Source organism: Sus scrofa, chromosome 3 (genome assembly GCF_054392235.1).
Source record: "Sus scrofa isolate SSC_HxYL_T2T_F1_AM1 chromosome 3, Sscrofa_HxYL_maternal_Yorkshire_Landrace_v2.0, whole genome shotgun sequence".
In the NCBI taxonomy this organism is placed as follows: domain Eukaryota; kingdom Metazoa; phylum Chordata; class Mammalia; order Artiodactyla; family Suidae; genus Sus; species Sus scrofa.
In genome coordinates, this window is record NC_139385.1 from 60,523,934 (window position 1) to 60,547,231 (window position 23,298).

The following is a 23,298-nucleotide window of genomic DNA, read 5'->3' on the forward strand; positions in this document are numbered from 1 at the left end:
AATTTTCAAAATAACTTCTTCTCAAAGCTGAAAATCAAAAAGGAGAAGTAGCTGGGAGGTACAAGTATGTTTTTCCTTGAAATCTGAGTGATGATATTCTCGCCGTGTTGCTTTGATGGGATTAGAATGAACATCAAACATGATGGCCTCTGAGCACTGAAAAGCATGGAGAAATAGTTCAAATAGTTCAAAGGCATCGTGACTGTCTCTGTACAACACGTTCAAGTCCCACGTATTTTTCTTCCACTTCTGAAACCCATCCTAAGATTTGGTGGAACAGTTTCAGGAAGGTGCTAATGGATTTCGCCTTCTTCTTCTTTTTTTTTTTTTTTTTTTTTTTTTTTGGTCTAAAAGACCTAAAATGATTTTCGAAAGGAAAAAAACGAACACATTGCCAGCATGCCTATTTTCAAATACATGACTGGTCAGGGGAGGCAAAAGAAAAAAAAAACAACAAAAAACCCAGGCCTGCAGTAGCATATCTTCAGACACATCCTCATGTTTATTTTTGTTGTTGGGCTTGCGCTGGGACAATTTACAGAAGCTCATATGTAAATACATGATTTGGAGAGTCTGCAGCATCTTAACACAGCTAAGCCATCAGACTGCCTTCCTGGAAGTGCTTCCATAGATCTCATGACATCATCCAGATGAGGAGAAATTAACAGGGTCACTGATTCATTCAAACACACAATATTCTCAAGCTCATTTCCATGGAGAAAAACGCAGCCTCTCTTGCTAAAGGCAGATATAGACCAAGGCTTAAAAGTCAAAATAATTCTATTCTTTAAATCCTACTGCGTTAATTAATGCATCAAACGTAGATGATCGTTTGCTTTTTTTTAATGGCTGCATCTGCAGCCTATGGAAGTTCCCAGGCTAGGGGTCAAATTGCAGCTGCAGCTGCCAGCCCACAGCAACATGGAATCTGAGCCACATCTGTGAATGTCACTGCAGCCTGTGGCAACGCCGGATCCTTAACCCACTGAGCAAGGCCAGGGATCAAACCTGCATCCTCACAGACACTATGTCAGGGTTTTAACCAGCTGAGCCATAACAGGAACTCTGATCTTATCTTTTGAAAAGGAGTTTTAGGAGCTCTCACGACCAAGGAGAGAGAAACCAGGTAAATATTTCACTTACATTCACTCCAAAAGATCTGAAAACACAGAATCTTCAAAAAGTAGAAGTGTGTCTTTTTAGTCAATAGGTGTTTATTCCTGGTCAAGTTCTCCCTTTTGATATTTGCAGAGAAGATGGGTGTATGGAAAAGCAAGTTCTAGGCCGATTTCAGACATGAAGGTGGCATGAACACACAGACACACTTGTGGTTCTGTGAGTGCACACAACACACATCATGAAATCTCAAACAGAGCTGCTGTCTGGAGTGACCGGCTGGTGGAGAAGGGCCAGAACCAGCCTTGACATCGGGGTCTGCGGGGGGGCGGGGGGGGGGCAGGCTGGAGGATCAGTCTCCCCAGGAGGTCAGGACAGCAGGGAATCCTCCCTATCTGTGGATCTGTTTTATTTTTGATATAACTCAAAAAGACTTGACTAGATGGGCTGCGTTTCCTTCCAGAACCAACAGACTTTGATCCTTCTTCAGGAATAAATCCAATGGTGAGAGGCGGGAAGGAGGTCAAAGCAGAGGCCAGGAGCACCGAGGTCAGGGTCATAGGAACCTGGCAGCCATTTAGGAATAAAGGATGAGAGCCCCCGGGGATTTCAGGAAAGGCTTCAGGGTCTGGAGCAGCGATAAAGGCACAGAAATGGCCAAATCTTAGTTCCCCATATGCTGCCTGCTGATGAGGGGTGTGGGGGAAACTAAAAGGGGTAGTGTCTGGTCCAAGGCAGGGGGGCGAGTTCAGAGGACCTACATTCCCAGATTGTGGCTCCTCACCCACTTCAGAGAAAGCAGTTATATGGGGCAGAATATAAGATTTGGATTTTTTAAAAATAAATTTTTTAAAAATTTTAGAATAGTTTCAGATTGCATAAAGATAGCACATTGACCACTCTGCTCAACAATGGATCAATAACCTGAATGAGTAATCAACCTTTGTTGGATTAAATTAGATTCAATTAAGCAACTGTGATTTTAGGGTCCCTTTTACTGTAGCATAACCTAACATGGCTTTTGTTTTTGTTTGGTGGTCGTTGTTGTTTGCTTGTGCCCATAGTATGCAGAAGTTCCTGGGCCAGGGATCGAACTCGTGCCACAGCAGTGACTAGGCCAGATTCTTAACCCACTGAGCCAAAGAGGAACGCCTATTGCATAACCTGAATTCTATTTCTGTTGTAGGATTTACCTTTTTTCTCCCAGAAACCTGCCCCATAGTATCATCTCAAATTGTCTATTTTGTGCTTCTTCATCTATCATGCACAAAATTGGAATTAGGGTCAATTTCTGAACTTTTTTTTTTTCTTTTCTGTTTTCCATTGTTCTAATTATACAGCAATACCATGATGTTTTAATGTATCTGATTTACAAATCTCTGTTTTTTGTTTTCTAAGTGTAATTCTTGCCCATTGCCCTTCTATTTCAGAGTTTTCTTCATATTCTTGTTAAACATTTTTTTCACATGCAATTTCCTATTTTCTCAGCTCTGTGCACCTACTATTAAATGTGTCAGTTTTAAAATTGATCTTTTGATCCAGTTATTACAAATACGACAGTTATTTCCACAATTTCTTTCCCTTTTTCTCTCTTCATTGTATCAGTTGTCTCATACACACATCCTTGGGTTCTTTAGCACCGACATTTGTGGGGGTCTTGGTTTTCCTCCTCCATGTGCAATGCTCACCTTAAATCTTTCACTGTGAGGGTTCTTGTAACGTCTCTTGGTCATTAGCTAACAAGCATCTTCCAATAACCTCCTTGGATGAGCTCACAGGCACAATGTTTTCCTGGGTTTGCACAAGTTCAAAACCATTTGCCTGCAGCCCTTATACCTGAAGGATGCTTCCATGAATACAAAATCTTTAGCCCACTCTTCATACTTTGGATGTCTTTACCCTTTGCAAAAGTTGCTGTGTAGAAAAGAGCAACATTTCTCCGTAGGTCTTGGTGTGCCCCACTGCATTAAAAGTTCTTTTTTTTTTTTTTTTTTTTTTTTAGGGCCGTACCTGTGGCATATGGAGATTCCTAGGCTAGGGGTCAAATTGGAGCTACAGCCACCGGCCTACACCACAGCCACCACAATGCAGGATCCAAGCCCCATCTGTGACCTACACCACAGCTCACCACAATGCTGGATCCTTAACCCACTGGGCAAGGCCAGGGATTGAACCCGCATCCTGGTAGATAACAGTCAGATTCATTTCTGCTGAGCCATGACAGGAACTCCCCCCATTTATTTATTTATTTTATTTTATTTTATTTGTCTTTTTGCCTTTTCTGGGGCCGCTCTTATGGCATAAGGAGGTTCCCAGGCAGCACACTTTTACCCTAAATATATCAGTATATTCCCGAAAAACAAGGATACTCTTATGAAACGACAGAAGAATGTTCAAATCCAGGAAACTGAATATGATACAATACTGTTATGGAATTCGCAGTCTCTGTTCAAAATGTCATTAATTGTCCCAATAATGTCTATCATAAAGGACCCCTGCCCAGCCCAGGCCAGGGTTTCACAAAAGGACACGTATTATATTAATCATGATCACTTGAGTCTCCTTTAATCAGAAGCATGTTTTTACATTTCACTTTCTTTAAAAACTTTGAGCCATTGTTTTGAGAATGTCACTCAGTGTGGGTACTTAGATATTTTGTCGTGATTTGTTGCAGGTCACGTATCTGGGGCAGAAGACCCTCGGAAGTGACGCTGTGATCGTCTTACGAACCATAGCAAGGGTGACTTGACCTCGTTTGGGGGTGAAGGTAACTTCCGTCCTTTGGGGAATGTGGCGTCTGCAAGGTTTCTCAGGTGCAAAGCTCCTCTGTGGTCCTTTCTGTTAAGAAGTATCTTGGACCCTTGGAAACAAGATGTTTCGTGGCTCCAACTTTCTACCCCTGGTTTTGGCCTCAGTCAACAGCTGTCAGACAAGGACTTCCTAACCTTGCCTTCCCTTCCACGTTTCTTTGTTGGTTTTCTTCAGCAAGGAGGAGTGTTTCCTTCCCGTTCACTCAGGGAATGAGCAATTCTCAGTTCATTCAATGGATAACTACGTCTTTCTATCCTTATGTATTTCGATGCTCAAATTGTACCTGAAATGACCAGTGGAACATCTTCATCAGTTGGCTCGTGCAACGTCTTCGTCAGCACGGGGCTCCATTCTCTGGTCACTTTCTTCCATCCCATTCTAGCCCTCACCTTATACGTCCCTTGACACAGCCCTGGACGCAACTGTGTCGCCAAGGAAACCATTGTTTCAAGCCAATTTATTAGAATGGTTTGCAGAGCTCAAGATGTGAGTTGTCACAGGTGCCGAGGCAGACTGCTCCAGGGCCCCTTCACCCAGGAGACCCGAGGACTCTGTGGCTGGAGTCACGAGTGCGTGTGCACATGCATGTGTTTGTGTGTGTGTGCATGCACGCTCACATGCAGTCATTACACAGATGTCCCAATTCCCCTGCACACAAGTTCTTAATCTCCGCCCTCGCCATACTTGGTAACTCAGCTCTCCATCAGAAGAGGAGAAAGTTACAGGTGCTTGTTCTTAAGGCAATTACTTCTCTATCCAAAAATACTCAGAAGTGGTTGCCAAATGAGTAGCCCAAATGACCAGGACCAACAAAGCTCCTAGTTAGAATTCAGCATGGGTACAGCATTTTTATCTTCAATCTGAGGTACAGAGTCAACATACTATGCTCAACATTATTTGGGCTAGTTTCTTGCATACCTGTGTCCTGTGATAAGTTTAACACTTTTTTCCCATTTTCTTTTGACTTTTCTCGCTTCTACTCTTCAGGTCACCTCATTTTTCTTGTTAGTGTTCATTTGCCTTTGGACTCTATCCAATGCCATCCTCATCTTTCTGTCCTGCCCTCTGCCCACCTGTGATTAACATCCTCCGTTTCTACATTCTGAGTTCTTGCCTTTAGGCTTCATTGTACACCTCTTAAAATAGCATTTATTTTAAACGAATGAAGATTTCACTTCCTACAATTTTTCATCTCTTGCAAGGCAATGCTTTTCTGGAGAATTCCCTTCCTCTGTTGGTAATCTGTGCTGCCTTTTCTTTCCCTTCTTTTGCAGCATCTTTGTGTGGCTGTAGCATAGAAAGGCCCTTGTTCTTTTCCCATCATGCTGGTCATGGGAGCCAGTTACCTGCAGGACTTCGTAGGAGTGACAGGGTGTGTCTCCACAAAGCCTATTCGGTCTGTCCCTAGAACTCCACTCAGAGGTGCTTCTGCAAAATTGCTGTTTCTATGCAGGTCCACGCACAGTCCACCTCCTCCGCTTCTTTTCATTGTGTCATCTGATTTTTGTAATCTTTTCTTTTCTTTTTAGGGCCACACCCACGGCATATGGAGGTTCCCAAGTTAGGGGTTGAATCAGAGCTGCAGCTGCCGGCCTACACCACAGCCACAGCCACGTGGGACCCAAGCCGCGTCTGTGACCTACACCACAGCTCGCGGCAACGCCGGATCCTTAACCCACTGAGCAAGGACAGGGATTGAACCTGCATCCTCATGGGTACTAGTCAGATTCATTACACAGTGGGAACTCCTGATTTCTATAATCTTTTTTTCACATTTTCCCTCAGAGTGAGAGCCACGCTTCCTCAAACTTGGCTTTCGTTAGCCCTCTGGAAGATCTGCAGACATGGGGCTCTGTTGTTGAGAGCATTCACAAAACAGTTGGTCTCATAAAAACTGTACTTTCTTAAGATCTTCGCCTGTCATTTTTACCACAGGCCAGCCCTAAGGACAGCTGCAGGTGGGCAGGGGGGTGTCACCAGCCATTGGCGGCCCCAGAAGTTACCCAGGCAGACTTAGGCGGTGGGTCCTGGTTCCCCAGGCGTTGTCCTAGGTTGAGTCTTTGGTCACAGCATGCTCATCAAAAACAACTCTTTTTACTAAAAAAACTGTCTGGAGATGGGTGACATATTATATGGTTATACAGCTGGACCGGGAACAGCAGCCCAGCTACCTAGAGGCAAGTGAGTTTGACACACTTAGAGGCCTCTGATCCACAGTCTGGAACAATTTTCTGGGTGTGTCCGAACGTTGAAGCAAGCTGCCCAATCAGTCACTCACCCTGAGAGGACGGGAAGAGCTTTTTCCTTTGCTCAGAAAGGTTAATTTCGAAGTTCTGGGGACCCAACTGGCTCCTGCATTTGTCCGTTAATATCCAGATATTTGGATATAAACAAAGTGGCAAAATGAATGAGAGAATGTTCACCTGATATTCTCAGAGGAGGAGGTGGGGTATCCAACAGGGCCTGAGAAAATAATGCAGAAGATAATATTCGACCTAAAAATCATCATCTATCGATATCATTTCAGTGGCGACAGGCATTGATTGAGTTTAATTAACTAGTCCCTTGGGTACTATTAAAAAGTTTCTGTTGGAGTTCCCATCGTGGTGCAGCAGAAGTGAATCCGACTAGGAACCATGAGGTTGTGGGTTCGATCCCTGGCCTCGCTCAGTGGGTTAAGGATCTGGCATTGCTGTGAGCTGTGGAATAGGTCACGGACACAGCTCAGATTCTGCGTTGCTGTGGCTGTGGTGTACGCCTGAAGCTGCTGCAGCTCCAATCTGACCCCTAGCCTGGGAACCTCCGTGTGCTGAGGGTGCAGCCCTAAAAAAATGCAAAAAAAAAAAAAAAAAAAACCCTCTGCTCAAAACTACTTCAAGAGCGTACATGCAATTTAGAAATTGTTACAGGGTGTGAAATTCAGCCAAATCCAGAGCCTTATCAAACAAAATTTATCTTCCTAAATAATCTCTAAATATTTCCAAACCCAGACATCGCATTCAAGGTACCATTCTGCTTCTCGTAATTTTGGCTTCAAAGGTAAAAGTTAATGGCATATACTGAAAATCTCAATCACACCCCAGAGGTAAAAGTCATTCATTTTAATTATGAAATGTGCCCAGCACATCCTGTGAGCTGTGGTCGGCCAGCATCTGAAATCCAGAACAAGACTCATTCCAATATGCAAATCACAAAGCAAGGGGCAAGATTTTTCAAAATGTTTTCTTTCCCACAGAATTGAATTTGCATGTAAAAGCACAAAAAGAAATTTCTGAAAGATTAAGTCACAACACCAGCAAGAGAAACATTAGCTGCTACTGCCAAAAAGCTCTTTGCTAAGGCACTAAGGAGAAAGTAGGAAGAGACAGGCCAGAGAGTCCCTTGAGTCAACAGATCAGAAAACTGGGGTTTGGGTTTAGAAGAAAATGATTAGAGATAAGATACTGGAAAATAAAAACTATGACAAGAGTCTCTGCTGTTTTGCTCTAATATACACATATGCTATTTCCTTGATTCTATAATACCATGAATAGAAGTTACATCACCAATTTAATAACAGACTTTTTCTTTTTTTTTTCTTTTTTTTTTTGCTTTTTAGGGCCACACCCGTAGCATATGGAGGGTGCTCAGGGCAACACTGGATCCTTTACCCACTGATCGAGGCCAGGGATGGAACGTGCAACCTCACAGTTGCTAGTCAGATTCATTTCTGCTGCACCACAGTGGGAACTCCAATAACAGACTTTTGGAGGAAAAAAAAAATCTGTGTATATTTGGGCTTTGTGTTTATTTTTTTAACTCAATAAAAATAACATACATACCATATACTAATTCATTATTCGTTCCTTCTACTATGACAAAAGGTTTCCTGCTTTCAGAGACTAAAGATTATTCTAGAAGACTTTTGGCCATCACTCGCCATAGCTAAGATTATAGTGGCACATTGTCTTTCAAAATCCATATTCGCTTGTGTTTTTCACATATTTAGCAGCTTTAGAATCAACAGCATAATTGTGAAACGCATCCGGTAATATTGTGGTTTTGTCTGAATTTCCTAGGATTAAGCGTCTAGCTTAATTTTTTCTCTGACTTGAATCATATTCTGCTGAAAGTTAAGCAGTTCTTCTTGACAGATATTTTGACAGATAAATATTCACTGTCTGAGTAACAGAAACATGAATTATACCAACCATTCCAAATTCCCACTCTGAGACTTCTGGCAAGTCCTACAGCCTCTGATGATACTGCCTGTCACGTGACAGGCATTTTTTGGCACAGGAAATAATGGTCTTGTTCTTAAAACAGCAGTTGTAAAGTTACGATTTAACATATCTTAAGCAGTGAAGTACAGATCCATCCCAAACTGAGTTCAATTTCAGATGCTTCTTCTACTACTATTTCTATTGCAAATAACTCAATGGGTATATAGAGAGGCTGGACAGTACTTTCTAGGGCAAATCCATGAGTGATAATAACCAACACGAGTCAATAATCATTTATACAGAGAGTTTCCACTTCTGGCTGTGATGGGGTGGCTTGCAGCAGATCAATGCTCCTACTACCTACAAGATCCAGGTTAAAATGTATTGAAAAATCCATGTGCAGGAATTGGGGAGTGGCCAACACAAGAGTTGAATGGACAGATTTTGGACAAAAGGGAAGTTTTTAGAGGTGTACCTACCTTTCTGGGTTGCTTTTCTCCTCAAAATATGTTTTGATTCATGGCTCATAGCAAGAGTGTGAGGAGCTGGTCGGTGGGTAGCTGCTGGGAAGCAGAGAAGCTAGTAAAGCTTCAGGCATGTCATAAGCCTAAAAGACAAAAACGGAGTCAAGGTAGTTTTCAAGTAGTCAATGCAGGTTTCAAAGAAGCAACATTTGAGTTTAATTGTCTTTATCAGTTGCTTGTTTCCTTTTTCAATTGATTTCTGCTCTATCTGCTTTATCTTATAAGTAGCATAGAGTCCCTTTGCTTTTGTAGCCAGCCTGAATATCTCAGCCTTTTTATGGGAGTGTTTTTATCATTTACATTTAAAGTAATTATTGATAAGGTTAAGTCAAGGTAACCATTCTGTCTTTTCTGTTTTCCCTTTTGTTTTTTGGTCACTCTCCATATCTTTTCCTGCCTTCTTCTAATACTGTTTCTTTCAATCAAAGACAAAGCCCTTTCACTCTCAGGAAGCTATGAAATAAATAAATGCTCAAAGCGCATAAGTAGAACCTTTGAACCAATAATGCATTTGCCCAGGACCTTCTCATCCTAAAGAGAAGAGGTGAGTCAGAAAGGGAAGAGGGAATAAGCAGGGACTCCCACATCTAGCCACCCCACCCCCTTGACAGATCTTTGCTCAGAGCCAAAGTAAATCTGTCACCCGAGGTTGAGAAGCAACCTTACATATAATGGAATCAAACAGCTTAGATTAACAACAGCCTGAAATTATATTCATTATCTAAGCAAAATGCAACCAGCTGCACATTCGTAAAGAAATAAGTCTTCCTGTTGAAACAATTCTCTTTCAAAAGGAAACAACACATTTTTCTTTAATTAAAATGGACACTTTATTTGAAGACATTTTGAAGATGCACAAAAGTTCTAGTGTTCAAGTTCTCACTGAGATTATACTTTTTAGACTTTTACATTTCTTTCATTAAAGTATAGTTAGTTTACAGGGTTGTGTCAACTTCTGCTGTACAGCACAGTGACCCAGTCATACATACAAACACATTCTTTTTCTCATATTATCATCCATCAAGGTCTATGACAGGAGATTGGATATAGTTCCCTGTGCTATACAGCAGGACCTCATTGCTTATCCATTCTAAATGTCGTAGATTGCATTTACCAACCCCCAAATGAAAAGCTGATCTATAACATTCACATGACTTGCTCTGTCCTCTATTTCTGGCCAACTTCCTAGCCACAGTCCTTTACACAGCCTTCATTAAAAAGAAGGGGGGAGGGGTGGGGAAGCATGAGAATTTACGGGAACAAAAATCACACGCACAAAAAGGCTGTAATATACGTGGCTCAAAAACAGGCATTAAAAAGATGATAAAAGTTAATTTGTTCTCCAGTGGATTTTGATCTAAACTCATTAGCTGTCTCCTTTCAAAAGATACAAACTTGAGAGGGGAAGGGAAGAACAATGGCTGGATTCCCAACTTTTAAGATGCTAATAAGGAGGTGGTTGTTTTTTTGTTTGCTTGCTTTTCAAGTTTCACACACACACACACACACACACACACACACACACACACACACACACACACACACACACACACCCCAGTGGCTTGAACAACTTCCTTGTTACAGTTTAAAGGCAAGGCGACCAAGCTCTCACCCGCCCACTTAGGAAGTCTTTGCACTGACTACACTTGGCCCACCCCAGGATCCCTCTCTGCTGGGGCATCTCAAAGTCCCCAGAATCTCACCCGCCATTCCCCCCCCACACACACCCCTTATTCTCCAGAGGTCTCCCAGCCCAGTTAGCCTGTCTTGGAGACTTTAAGAAATTCTTGGCTATGGTATTTTCCTCGGCTCTTACAGAGCTTTTAAAAAGTCATTTTTTTTTTAAATAGCAATGTCACATTTAGGTTATTTTGAAGCCTTTGCAATCAGAGACTGCACAAGTAAAGGCTCTTATAGCACTTTCACCCACGTGTCCATCTGTTATATTTTGGATATAGGCAGGATGTTAAATATAAGCCTTAATAAATGCAGCGAGGCTGAAAGACGTCAGCAAGCGTGATATTTGCATTTATTATATTTAACCATGACTTTGCCTCCCTGCTCCAAATGAAGACAGACAACCTTGAGCACGAGAGGAAGAAAGATCAGGCTACTTGGTTTTTTGCCATATGGGGGACATGTATTTTATGTTTCCATTCTACCTTCTTGTTTCTAGTCTTTTTTTTTTCCATTTAGTTTTTTTCTCACCTCTTTATGAAATCTCTTCATAACCTCATATCATGGCTCCAATGTACAGAGAGGGAAACAATACCACAAAGAGTCCCTTTCAGGTATGTCTGAGACAAGACTCGAATGCAAAGGATCAGACTTGCCCGGGACCATGACTCATGTGATGGAAGCTACCATCTGGGTGCCGGCTGCGCTTTGTTTTGTGATTCAAGAGTCCTGACATGATTGCGTAGTGAAAGCAAGAGCTACAGGAGAACACATCCTTGTTACTTGATTTCAAGTGGGTTCGCAAAAGCAGCTTTTCAACAGCCACAAAGGAGCAACAGTCAGGTGCTCTTCCTGTGGAGCGGGCCAAACACCCATTTGGAAACTAAAGATGAAGAATCACTGAATCGTCATGAAGTGAGACACTTAGGTCTTGGGAAACATCAAACACAAGCTCTGGATGACTGGGTCCCTCTTCGCAGCTAAAACTCTATGACAACTGCCTTGTGCTGCTTACATAGAAGTCATAGTGCCCCATGTCACGGAATGGTGCAGAGCTAGAGAGAAATGGGACAGCAGTGGGGAGGGCTCAGGGGCTTGGGGAGGGGGGGCGGGGGAGCGGGACGGCTGGCTTGTTCCCCCAGCAAGAAGATGGGAGGTGAGCTAGAACGGAGGCATCACTAAGGACAGAGAGCTGCAATCTTCAAAGATACACTCCGCCAGGCCGGGGGGTAGGGTGGGGTGTTTGGGAGTGATTCCTGTACATGATCTCATTTAAGCCTCCAAACACCCTCAGCGTGTAATTCACACTGTTACTGTTACACTGGACTGCTAGCCTATGGTAGGTCACACTGTAGTCAGTGGCTCCCGATAGGAGCTCTGACTTACTGAGTGACTGTTGTACATCAAAAACTGCTCTAAGCACGTCATGTTTTACGTTTATGCATTTTGTCCTCATTTCAACCTATGAAATCAGTCTATTTACTAGGGGAGGGAATTGGGACACCAGAGGTCCACATACCTAAGCGACACACTTGGGGAAGCCACAATTCGTGTGACAGGGGTGGTCCTGCAGAGGACAACAATGGGGAACCCATCCCCCATGTTTCTGAAAATTGGGGGTATCTCAGTCTAACGTGTTCTGACCAGGGACCCCTTCCATCCACTGCACACGTGACCACCACGAGTAAGTATCGTTTACGGATGCTCACTGCTCCCAGGTAGAGCCCTGTGCCCTGCTGGTCTTGGGGTTTTTCATGGCTCCTGTTTGTAAATGCATATGCAAACCATCTGAACACTGAATATTTTCAGCTATTCCTCACCTCTGCTCCACACTTCCTGTGTCTTCATCCTTCTCAGAAGCCACAGCCCCACTGCTATTACCAGTTATTAGCAATAGCGAATAATCGAGAAAGACACAGAAAAATGCAGGGAAGAGAGGGGGTCTCGTACTTCCTTTATTCACCACGATCCTGGCCACTAACAACCAGTTTTAAATGTTAGCATGTAGTGCTCTAGGATTTACTACTTTTACCCCGGAATACATAAATATACATTTCTTCGTTCTAAAAATAAGAACCTCTGGTTGGACCTTTAAGAGAAAACCATCATATGTCACGCCTTAACTATCTTTTCTGCAAATGTCGTTCAAGTATTTATACCCACCTCAGATATTCTCAATTCATGGAAAGCTTGAAAACAGGAACTCATTGCCCTGGAGGAAGCAGAATTCCAGCTCCCTCCAATCAAGCAGACAACAAAAGCAACACGAGTAAAGAACGTTGCTTAGGACTATCACCCACCCTCCCCTGTTTGGAAACAAAGTAGGCGGGTAACAAGGGAGGTGAGCCCCAAAATCACCCCTTCAAAAAGAGAAGGCACTGGGAGCAAAAACCGAGGTCGGGAGTTCCCGTCGTGGCACAGTGGAAACGAATCCGACTAGCATCCATGAGGATGCAGGTTCGATCCCGCAAGGGGTTAAGGATCCAGTGTTGCCATGTGTTGTGGTATAGGTTGCAGGCGAGGCTCAGATCTGGCGTTGCTGTGGCTGTGGTGTAGGCTGGCAACTGCAGCTCCGATTCGACCCCTAGCTTGGGAACCTCCATATGCCACGGGTGCGGGCCTAAAAAGCCAAAAATAAATAAATAAATAAAATTAACTAAACAAAAAAAACCTAGGTCGGCAGCTCCCCTGAAACTTAACAGCTCTGAACCTGCCAGCAAATGATTATGATGCTTCTCTAACCTAAGTGTTAAAACCAAGGCAACACGAGCCATCTTTATTTATTATTATTTTTTCGTCTTTTTGTCTTTTTAGGTCTGCACCTGCAACATATGGAGGTTCCCAGGCTGGGGGTGGAATTGGAGCTGTAGCGGCCGGTCTATGCCACAGCCACAGCCACGCCGGATCCGAGTCACGTCTGCAACCTACACCACAGCTCACAGCAACGCCAGATCCTTAACCCACTGAGCAAGGCCCATGGGATTGAACCCACAACCTCATGGTTCCTAGTTGGGTTCGTTAACCACTGAGCCACAACGGGAACTCAGCGTCATTCTTTAAGAAAGAAGAAAACCTTTTCAGAGACCCACCAGGGCCACCAGCAAGGATGAATTCTGTTCATTGGCCAGTTTTTAACTGGAGTCTTGGTTTTCTTGTTGTCCAATTGTAAAAGTTGGTTGACTGTTTGGGATACCAGCTCTTTCCCAGCTGTGTGTTCTGCAGAGATGTTCTCCCAGGCGGTCTTTACATTCTCTTTACAGCACTTTTCACAAAGCGAATTCTTTTCCAGTTGAACGAAGTCCAATGTAAGGATTTGTTTTTCTCTTTCATGGATTACGCTTTGAGGTTTACATCCAAAAAAGTCATCTCCACAGAGTGCCCGTCATGGCTTAATGGTCATGAACCCAACTAGTATCCATGAGGATGCAGGTTCCATCCCTGGCCTTGCTCAGTGGGTTAAGGATCCAGCATTGCTGTGAACTGTGGCTTGGATCCCAAGTTGCTGTGGCTGTGGTGTAGGCCGGCAGCTGTAGCTCTGATTTGACCCCCAGCTTGGGAACTTCCGTATGCCTTGGATGAGGCCCTAAAAAACTAACTACATAAATAAAGAAAATAAAAAGTCCTCACCTCAGCAAACTAAGATTCTAAGGCCATCTAGAATTTCTGCAGTGTCACCTACACCCCAGAAGAAGATGCTGTATAGTTTTGCATTTTACAACTATGGTTATTCTATTCCTCTCCATTCCTCTTACTGGTAACTGCTGCGGAAATGAGCAGAAACACACTTGCCTGCCTATAGCAATCTCTGGTCAGAGGAATAGAAGGAATTTAACTGGCTTTGACTACTGATTTTCAACTTATTCCAACAATGGAAGCACCTGGCAGATTAGTCAGGATGGGACTATCCAGAGAAACAAAGGCAATAAGGGGTGTGTGTGTGTGTGTGTGTGTGTGTGTGTGTGTGTGTTTAATAAGGAATTGGCTCACAATTTATGGAGGCAGGTGAGTGCAAAATCTGCAGTGTGAGCCAGGAGGCTGGAGGTCCGGGATGGTATCGTCCCAGCCCAGAGGCAGTCTTAGGGAATCCCTCTTGCCCAAGAAAGCAGGTCTTTTTCAGTAAACTGGATGAGGCCCAGCCACACTACAGAGGCAATCTGCATATTCAAAGTTCACCCATTCAAACGTTCATCTCATCCAAAAATACCCTCCAAGTTGACACATAAAATGAACCATCATAATAATGCCATGGGCAGCAATATGGATGGACCTAGAGATGATCATACCAAGTGAAGAAAGTCAGACAGAGAAAGCCAACCATCATATGATATCACTTATAGGTGGAATCTAAAATAAGGATACAAATGGACTGACTTACAAAACAGAAACTGACTCACAGACTTTGAAAACAAACTTATGGTGACCGAAGGGGAGGGGGAGGGGCAACTGAGGGGTTTGGGATTAACCTATACACCTACGATATATAAACTAGATCATCAACAATGACCTCTTGCGTAGCACAGGGAGGTCTATCCAATAGTCTGTAAGAACCTACATGGGAAATAAAAAAATGGATATACGTATATATATAACTGAACCACTTTGCTGTACAGCTGAAGTTAATACAACGCTGTAAATCAACTGCATGCTATTTGGAAACAAATCTGACTAGTATCCACGAGGGTGCAGGTTCGATCCCTGGCCTCACTCAGCGGGTTAAGGATCTGGCATTGCTGTGAGTGGTGTAGGCCGGCAGCTATAGCTCTGATTTGACCCCCTAGCCTGGGAACTTCCATATGCCACAGGAGCTGCCCAAAAAAGAAAAAGAAAAAAAAAAAAACAAACCCGACATGCCAATGTAAAATAAAAATTAAAAAAATAATATAAAATCAACCATCATACCTGGGGAGCTTTACAAAATACTGATGCTGGCTGAGTCTCATCCCCAGTGACTGATTTCCCTGGTCCAACATGTTCTCCGCATCCTGATGTTTAAAAGTCCCCTGAGGCACTGCGCTGGGCCACTCAAGTTAAGAACCTCTGGATTGGCCAATCTTTGGGGTTGGAGAAGAGCTCTGGAAGCATGAGACGTCTCGATTTCCTGAACAAAACTGGAGTTGCTGAGAAAAAAGTAGATGGGGTACTAAAATGATAGTGTGGATTTGAAACCTACTGCTTCTGCAACAAAGTTCTAAAAAGGTTTTTGTTTTTCCTAATTCTTTCTATTACTCATCAATCTCCTCATTCCTCCTTGTCTTACATAAGGCCATTTAAATTTATATTTATAGTAATTAAAAATAAATACAATTGGGGACTCCTTTCATGGCTGAGTGATAAAGAATCTGACAAGTAACCATGAGGATGCAGGTTCCATCCCTGGCCTCACTCAGTGGGTTAAGGATCTGGCATTGTCACGAGCTATGGTGTAGGTCACAGACACAGCTCAGATCTGGTGTTGCTGTGGCTGTGTGTAGCTCCAATTCAACCCCTAGCCTGGGAACCTCCTCATCGCAGATGCAACTGTAAAAAGAAAAAAGACAGAAAAGAAAAAAACTAAAAAATAAATAAAATTTAGGGTTGTTGCTGCTGTTGTTGTTTGCTTTTTAAGGCCACTCCTGCGGCAAATGGAAGTTCCGGCTAAGGGTCGAATCACAGCTGCAGCTGCCAGCCTACACCACAGCCGCAGCAACACCAGATCCTTAACCCACTGAGTGAGGCCAGGGATCGGATCTGCATCCTCGTGGATACTAGTCGGATTCGTTCCCACAGAGCCACGAGAGGAACTCCTAAAATTCAGTTTCTTAATCACAACAGGACTTTCTCAGGATTCAGTGGCCACCCGCTGGCTAGCGTCCAGGCATCAGGCAACACAGATACAAGCTACTTCAACTTCAGGGAAAGTTCTATTGGGCAGCCCTGATCTAGAACAACAAACTTAGCTCCACTCGATCTGTGCCAGAAACCATTATGAACACACAGTCCTCCCTTCACAACCCTTAATAGGCAGCTGAAGAAACAAAGTATGTGAATACATCATTATAATAACATATGATATTAGCAATCATAACATACTCATGGCACAAATATTTTGGAGATAAAGGTGATCGTGATCCACTTTTCTTTTAACAATCCATCTTTTAAAACATTTCAGTCTCACTTTCTCCTTAAGTATTAAAATAATTTTAAAAACTTCCATATAGTTTTTTTTTTAATGTTTATAAGCATGGGTAACAGGAGTAGTGGGGTAAGGATACACATTTTAAGTATTTGCCTGCCCCATAAAAAAGGACCCCCCCCATCACCAGCACTAGGGACAGGCCTTGACCCAGGGTGGACCCACCAAGTTCAAAGCATTGAGCCCTGTCTGTCAAGTATGACAGAACCAGGAGGACGTAATTAAATTAACCCTCAAGAGTTATAAACTGAAATGAGAAACATGAATCCTGAAATTTGACCAGAAGCAGTGATGCAGCTTCTCCCTTGGAAAGCTGACAAGACAGAGCAAATGCCAGAATGGGGACTCTCACATTCACAGCCAAGCAGGCCAGAAACTTCTGTCAGCCCCACAGTGGAATTCTCACCCCCAACCCCACCCCTCCAGCCCCCCACCTCCCTATCCCACCACCTTCCCACCCCCATCCCTCCACCCCCCCACCCCTAGGTGAACTGCAAGGAAGAGGGGCTAGTCCTCAAAATTCTGTTTGTGCTGTGGCATCAGTTACTCTGTTTGGCAGTGAAGTGGTGGCCCAGGGTGTCTACAGATCCAGAAAGGAACTACCGTCAGGCTGCTTAGACATGCCAAGGAAACAGGGTCTCAACACAAAGCAGATCAACTTTGGGATTTAGGTTTGGATCAGCAGATCAACTCTGAGATTTAGGTTTGGATCCCTCTCTACTCCCTGTTCTTCCTCTGGTAACTGACCCGCTCCTTTCCCCCAGACCGACAACCTGAGAAGCGAGTCCAGAACCTGGGGAAACCATTTTCTCTTCGCTGGGCATCTCAGCTCTGTCCGCACACCAGGCAGAGGCTCAAGGGCGGTCACATGACACGGGACCAGCCATTCAGAGTCCTTCCCCCTGACTGGGTGGGGAATCCACCGAGGCCTCATTTCTGGGTCCTGACTTCGCGCTTGGAGCCCTGCTTCTGGCCTTGCGGAGGATGCTTCCACTCGCAGAGAACAAACCTTCAGAGGGATCTGCAAGCCTGTAAGTAGTAACGTCTCTTCTCAAAGAGCAGAAATGCTGGAAAGGGGAAATATAAAGGTGTTTGCTCTTCCGATACAACTTTAATTTTACCATAATTTTAATCCAGGGAAACACATTAAAAAAAAAAAAAAAGGAGGTCTCACTGTGGCACAGAGGGTTAAGAATCCCGATACAGCAGCTGTAGAGGCACAGGTTTGATCCCTGGCTCATCTAGTGGGTTAAAAGAGCTGGTGTTGCTGCAGCAGCAGTTTGGATTCAGTCCCTGGCCTGGGAACTTCTATGTGTTATAGGTGCAGCCATAAAAATAAATAAATAAAATAACAATTAAATTAAATTAAAAACAGAGAAAGAGAAATGCTATAGTGGATTGAAGGAGGGTCCATAAAGACAGGTCAGGTCCTAACCTGGCAACCTATGAACATGACCTTGTTTGGAAAAGGGTCTCTGAAGATGTAATTAAGCTAAAGAGCTTGAGACAAGGCCATCCTGTATTATCTGGGTGAGCCTTAAATCCAATGACCAATGTCACAGAGGAGGGACACAGAGGGGTCAGCCATGTGAAGACAGACACAAGTGATGCAGCCAGGAAAAGGAACGCGCGGAGCCAGCAGAGGCTGAGGGGAGCCAGGAGGGGCTCTTCTCTACACCCTTCAGACCAGAACCTGGATCCTCAGCCTCTGACCTCCAAACTGAGGAAGAACAAATTCTATCATAAGTGACCACGTTCTTGGGCATTTGTGGCTGCAACCTTAGGAAGCCAATATAAATGCTGAATAAAAAACACAGTTTGCTGAATCATTCAAAACATTGGCTATAGGGCACATATACCTAAAACCAGCTTCTGGGTGTATTAATGCTTTTGGTCTGACATTAAACAAATATCAAAATGCTTGGTGCCCATCCAAAAATATTTTCTTTCAAGCTAAGCCATTTTTGGAAAAAGTCTTGGCCTGGTTTCACAGACTGGCTTCGAATCCTATTTCTTAAGTCAAAAGCAGTGCCCTTTTTGATTGCCACTAGAAGTGGCAGAGGAAGGGAATTTAAAAGGGAATTTTTATCTTCAAATGAATCCCGGATTTCTTACGTGAGGTTTCTAATCATGTGAGTATTTTGACAGATGCGTTTAAGGCATTTAAAAGTATTTTCATTGTTTGGTTCCGTAGTCTTACACTACAGGCCAAGATAAAACACAGAAAAAGGGTTAAATTGCTATTATGTTTCAGGAAGTAGCGGACACCATCTCCTCTAGACATTTAAATTGGGGTCTTCTTACATTTTTCTAAGGCTTCCAGTACCCAAGGAGCAGAAACGGCACTTCCCTCTTTTAAAGTGTCATGTGGTTCCCAGCCAGGAAAGCATCCTATGTGATTGTAGGGAAAATTAAACAATTATCTTTTTGATTGATTCTCACAATGCCCCAGTGTGGGAGCTCAATATTATTTTCACTTTCTTGGCAGATGAAGAACAACGGTGTTAAATTATTTCCTCCCAAAGCATCCAGTGGCTCAGGAAAGGATGGACCTCTGGCTTCCAGGTATTTGCATTAAAAGTCCAGGGCCTGGTGTTAATTTCCTCATCCACATGGCTCCCTGGCCCAATGGAACCTTCCCAGGAGGCTGCTGGCCCTTCAGCGGAAGCCAAAAGGACACTGGCTCTAGAAGGGCTGTGTGAGGCCACCCCCTGGAAATTACAGGTGTTCCCCTCCCAGCCTGCAGAGGGCAGCAACTCTCAGGGGCTCAGCTGCCCCTGAGATACTGGCTAAGAGGACCACAGCTCCCAGAGGAAGTCCCCAGGCCCAGAGACGAAATGGTAGCAGCTGGAAGTCAGCCTGGCGCATTGCCATGGCCAGGCCTGGTGGACTCTGAGCACCTACAGTATCAGCACCACCAGCCAAGCAGGCATCTAGAGGGCACCGAACTGCTCCCTTGGCACACTGTGGCACAGTCTAAAATCCCCAGTGAAAGAATGCCTTTGGACAGTCCTTCCTTCCCCTCTTAGAAGGTGACAGCCTACAGTGGTAACATCTCGTGGTGGATTTGTCTGAAGCTGTCTGAGAGTGATGAGATGTGAGGTCACTCAAGAGCCCTGGGACCTGTTCTTGAAGGTCTCACAAAGGGCAATGACGTTGCTGACACAGGATCCCGAGAAGCACCATCCTGAACAGCAAGTGCAGAAGGAAAAGTCAGGGAGGGAGGGCTCCAGCTAAAAACGACATTCCCCTTTCACTGGGGATTTTAGACTGTGCCACAGTGTGCCAAGGGTACTTGGGTACTGTCTAGATGCCTGCTTGGCTGGGGGTGCTGATGCTGTAGGTGCTCAGAGTCCACCAGGCCTGGCCATGGCAGTGCGCCAGGCTGACTTCCAGCTGCCACCATTTCACGTCTGTGCCTGGGGACTTTCTCTGGCGGCTGTGGTCCTCTTAGCCAGCATCAAAGATTAACACCCCCTTCCATCCCACCTACCCCTCAAGCAACCCCAGACCTTGAACAGGAACTAATGCGGGAACCCCCTGCTCCATCATGCTCTGAGCTGAGTGTGCTATGCTAGTGCCCATGGAGCTCTTGCAGAATTAAGCTCTGGGTTGTGATGCTGTGATGTGCTGCACAATACTCTCTTTATTGGCCTCTTTATGCCTCTGCCTTCCTTCTCCAATCCCCCTCCTACCGATGTTTCCCGGGATCGCCTCCAAAAACACTTGCACTTGTCTAAAGGCCTGCTTCTGGGGAAACCAAATTCAAACAATTGGCAAAGCTTTCTGTAAGCAGAACTTTCGCTCTGCCTAATGGCTGTGGGCTCTGCATTCACAAAGGTGCTCCCTGTTCATAACAGTATCTTATTGTCTCAAGAGAGAATCAGCCAGAATGGTCATCTGGCCTAAATACAGTTTTCCTCTTGGCTCATGAATTGCTTGTTGACAGAAAAATACCTTTAGATCTATCACTTTTAATACATCAAGAAAGAACAGTATGCCAGGCTGCCAAGGTGGTGTCAGCAGATTCCTGGGGGGTTACATAAATCCCACCCCCACCCAGAAATCCAGAGTGTCCCACTCCGCCCCCAAGGAGGCCAAGTGGAGAGTCTAGACTTGCTCTTGGGCATATATCCAGACAAAATTTTCCTTGAAAAAGACACATGCACCCATATGTTCACTGCAGCACTATTCACAATAGTTAAGACATGGAAACAACTTCAATGTCCATCGACAGATGATTGGATTAAGAGGATGTGTATGTATACACAATGGAATACTACTCAGTCATCAAAAAGAACAAAATAATGCCATTTGCAGCAACATGGATGCAACTAGAGACTCTCATCCTGAGTGAAGTAAGTCAGAAAGAGAAAGACAAATACCATATGATACCACTTATATCTGGAATCTAATATATGGCACAAATGAACCTTTCCACAGAAAAGAAAATCATGGACATGGAGAATAGACTTGGGGTTGCCAAGGGGGAGGGGGTGGGAGTGGGATGGATTGAGAATTTTGGGTTATAGATGCAGACTATTGCCTTTGGAATGGATAAGCAATGAAATTCTGCTGTCTAGCACTGGGAACTCTATCTAGTCACTTATGATTGAGCATGATGGAGGATAATGTGAGAAAAAAGGATGTATGTGTGACTGGGTCACCTTGCTGTACAGCAGAAAATTGACAGAACACTGTAAAACAGCTACAATGGAAAAAAAAAATCATTACCAAAAAAAAAAAAAAAAAAGAGAGAGAGAGAACCTAGACTTGCACCACCACTGGGATCTCACAAGGTGATACCCCCTTCCTCCCAGTGGAGTGGCCAGAGGAGCTCTGCCAAAACACAGGACTTAAATAAGATTCTGAATCGTATGATACCCCCAAATATCCAGGTTTTAATTTTTTAAAAATCGCGTGTCATACAAATATCAGATGAGGAAAGACAATCAGTGAACATCGACACCAAGACAATACAGTCATTAAAATGGTCTGACAAGGATTTAAAGCAGCCATCATGAATATGCCTCGCTGACCAAATATGAAAAGCCTGCCACAAATTTAAAAAATAGGAAATCTCAGAAAAGATGTAGAAGATATAAAGAAGAAACAAAAAGTTTAGAACTAAAAAGTATAATAACCAGTGATGGGATAGAAATAAAAAAACTCTGTGATGGGAGCAACCGTAGAATGGACAGGAAAGAAGAATCAGTCAACTTGAAGATAGAATAGTAAAAATTACCAAATATGAACCACACAGAGAGAAAATAGCAGAAGAAAATTTAATAGGGTCCCCGAGACATGTGGGATTGCAACAAAAGTTCTAACAGTTGTGTCATCCTAATCCCAGGAGATCAAAAGGGGGATGGAAATAAAGGAAATCAGGGAGTTCCCATCGTGGCTCAGTGGTTAACGAATTGGACTAAGAACCATGAGGTTGCAGGTTTGATCCCTGGCCTTGCTCAGTGGGTTAAGGATCCAGCGTTGCCGTGAGCTGTAGTGTAGGTTGCAGATGCAGCTTGGATCTCACGTTGCTGTGGCTGTAGTGTAGGCTAGTGACTACAGCTCCGATTAGACCCCTAGCCTGGGAACCTCCATATGCCGCGGGAGCAGCCCAAGAAAAGGCGGAAAGACAAAAAAAAAAAAAAAAAAAAGAAAGAAAAGAAATCAGGACTGAACACTTCCTAAACTTGCCAACAAGTATAACCCTACAAATCAAGAAATGAACAATCTCCAAACAGAAGCAAACCAAAGAAACACATGCTAAGCTACATTATGGGCAAACTTCTGAAAGCTGAAAACACCTGTGTGAGACACCGCTTCCTTCAGGTCTGTATCCTGAGATGCTCAGTTGTGGTTCATTGCTAATGAGTCAACCAAGTGTATTAAACAAGATGTCTTTAAACAAAACACACATTGTAAATGGTTATGAATTGATCAACTCATGAAACTGTGGTGGTCAGGAAAAAATACTTCTACTTCATTCCTAAATATCAACAATGACTTCGTGTGTGTGCCTGCTGGGCGCTGTATGACTTCGCAAGCTTGGGATCGGATGGAGCCTCTATATCTGATTCCACTTGGGTTTTCACATAATACTTACTTTTAATCCCAACAACTTCCAGAAATGCGATTTCAGAGAGAGATGACATCTTCAGTAAGTGCTGCACAGTCTAATGGAGAGACCGTCAAACCATGTTATCCCACAGGGGCCAAGCATCACTGTGCTTCCCTTGAAAAGTTAAACCTTCCTGCAGCCTCTCAGTGAGTTTCCGTGGGGTCCACGTCACCTCACACAGTTTGAGCCCCATGGATCTAATTAGAGGAAGAATAAAGACACAGCAAAATTGAATATTTTGTTTCATAAAGGACTAATTTTGTTATTTTTCCAATATGGAAAAAAATTACATTCGGGGAGGGGGGCAGAAAATAGTCTGGGAAATGATGTTTGAACCAGCAGGTGAAGACTGAATGCAACTTTAAAAGTGTTTAGTGGAGTTCCTGTCATGGCTCAGGGGAAACGAATGCAATAGGAACCATGAGGTTGCGGGTTTGATCCCTGGCCTCGCTCAGTGTGATCTGGCGTTGCCGTGAGCTGTGGTGTAGGTCGCAGACACGGCGATCTGGCGTTGCTGTGGCCCTGGCATAGGCTGGCAGCAACAGCTCCCATTAGACCCCCAGCCTGGGATCTAGATCTCCATATGCCATGGGTGCGGCCATCAAAAGACAAAAGACGAAAAAAAAGTGTTTAGTTTTTATTCTGAAGGCATTAGAGAACCAAAGATGGTCTCCA

The 23,298-nt window shown here is 43.9% G+C and overlaps 1 protein-coding gene and 1 long non-coding RNA gene across 41 annotated transcripts in view; both read right to left on the reverse strand.

Moving 5' to 3' along the window:
• The window catches only part of LOC146404655 (uncharacterized), a 347,061-nt gene that overhangs the window by 261,826 nt on the left and 61,937 nt on the right, over window positions 1–23,298 (reverse strand). The window lies entirely within an intron of this gene.
• LOC102166005 (uncharacterized) overlaps window positions 1–23,298 on the reverse strand; it is a 121,285-nt gene that overhangs the window by 86,164 nt on the left and 11,823 nt on the right. For 12 of the 40 annotated variants that reach the window (XR_014841254.1, XR_014841255.1, XR_014841258.1 and 9 more), the window contains exons 5-7: window positions 22,609–22,820; window positions 15,230–15,447; window positions 8,609–8,736 (exon numbers count right to left, since the gene is read on the reverse strand). The gene's annotated coding sequence lies outside the window, so the exon portion shown is untranslated. Of the gene's footprint in view, window positions 1–3,352; window positions 6,391–8,608; window positions 8,737–15,229; window positions 15,713–16,471; window positions 17,570–22,608; window positions 22,821–23,298 lie in introns of those variants that run through there. The other 28 variants (XR_014841269.1, XR_014841274.1, XR_014841275.1 and 25 more) reach the window with 13 other exon arrangements.